The sequence below is a fragment of the Echinops telfairi genome, unplaced genomic scaffold (genome assembly GCF_000313985.2).
Source record: "Echinops telfairi isolate 266 unplaced genomic scaffold, ASM31398v2 ScPeMD7_7469;HRSCAF=8507_1, whole genome shotgun sequence".
In the NCBI taxonomy this organism is placed as follows: domain Eukaryota; kingdom Metazoa; phylum Chordata; class Mammalia; order Afrosoricida; family Tenrecidae; genus Echinops; species Echinops telfairi.
In genome coordinates, this window is record NW_022111373.1 from 47,565,023 (window position 1) to 47,566,574 (window position 1,552).

A 1,552-nucleotide genomic window follows, 5' to 3' on the forward strand; every position below is an offset into this window, starting at 1 on the left:
AACATTTCTTACAAGTAGAAAGCGTTTGAGCATGTTAGCATGGCTTATAAATGTCATGATGAGTGAGCATCTGCCAATAACTGCTTATCTGACTTCTAAACTCCGGTTGCTATCTCAAACCTCTGCAGAGACATGTCTTTATTATCACTTTATTTGTATGGAATATCATTGTGATCTTTACAATGTGGTGGGGAAAATATTTTGTAAGTGAAAATATTTAACAAATACTGTACCAACTATGCAGGATCATATAAGACCTAGAGGCTGCTCAGTCTAATAAGAATCACAACACCGATTTAACAGAGGCTAGTCCTTGGGTGGTGCAAATGGTTAACATACGTAGTGCTAACTGGAAGGAGGAGGTTAATGTCTACCCAGATGTGCCTTTGAAAGGCTGGTGATCTTCTGAAAAATCAATCATGACAATTCTATGGAGCACAATGTTCCTCTTCTACATAAGACTTGACATGTGTTGGAAATGACTCAATAATAAGTGCTCTTTAAATTAAATTTAAAAATCAGATCTGTCACAGATTTAATGTACTCTCACAACCATTGTATCAAGAGGTAGAATCTATTCAGTCTCTAGCTCTGTACCTTTTGGTGACAGACAGAATAAGATGGATGTGCCAACTTTTGCCTTGATGCAGCTTCTGCCTTGATGTTTTTGGAACATTTCCTTGAGACGTTCCTTCTTTTTTCGAACATAATTTTATAGGGGGTCACACAACTCATCACAATCCATATATACATCAATTGTGGCAAGCACATTAGAAAGACTTTTAAAGAAGCTGGCACCAGCTTGCAGAGGATGAGTGGCCACATGACAAAGAACCAGACTGTTCAGCTGATGGCAAGCACACTTTTTCACAGATAAATGCAAGTGGGTGTTTCTTTAAAATATGAAGCATTTGTTTGTGACCAAGTAGTGGCTAGAATCAAGGAGACTGTGTAGGAAGAGACTAGGAAAATGGTAAATAAACTATTAGAAATTGAAGAAAGGGAAATTTCTGTTGTGATTGGTAGAACAATTGTGAAAATGGCTATTTCCCTCAATTCAGAAGATATATATTTTACCAAAGATACTTGTGCATCTGATTAAATAATCTCTAAACAGACATGAAAAAAAAAACAGACATGAGTTCCCTTTAGTTTATACTACAGAGTATGATTTGGAATGGGAAGCAAAAAATTAATTAAAGATGCTTGATTTGCGAGGTAAACAAAGACCCCGGCAGCAGGATTTAGACTACAATATAGCTGTTAAGTGCTATTTTGTCATCCTCCCTCCTCAAAGTAAAGCAGTTTCTTATCTATCTCTGTCTGCTAGTCTCTTGTAGCAGTTCAGGGACATTTGGTCTCATACACACTGATGTTGAAAAAACAAACAAACAAGGACCCCGGAATATGTAGCATAAAAAAGAAACCTGATTCTTATTCAAAACCTCCTCAGTTGGTAAAAAACAAAACACTAAGATAAATAAGGCCTGAAACCAATTTTCAAAAAATATATGTGATATTTTATGACTTGTGAAAGGTTTCAGTCAATACT

General features: G+C 36.1%; 1 non-coding gene across 1 annotated transcript; it reads left to right on the top strand.

Annotated features, from left to right (window-relative positions):
- The first annotated feature begins 1,235 nt into the window (after positions 1-1,235).
- Positions 1,236-1,368, top strand: LOC115873863. The gene has a single exon (XR_004048641.1). It is a non-coding gene; the product is annotated as a small nucleolar RNA SNORA63 (small nucleolar RNA).
- Positions 1,369-1,552: the final 184 nt, after the last annotated feature.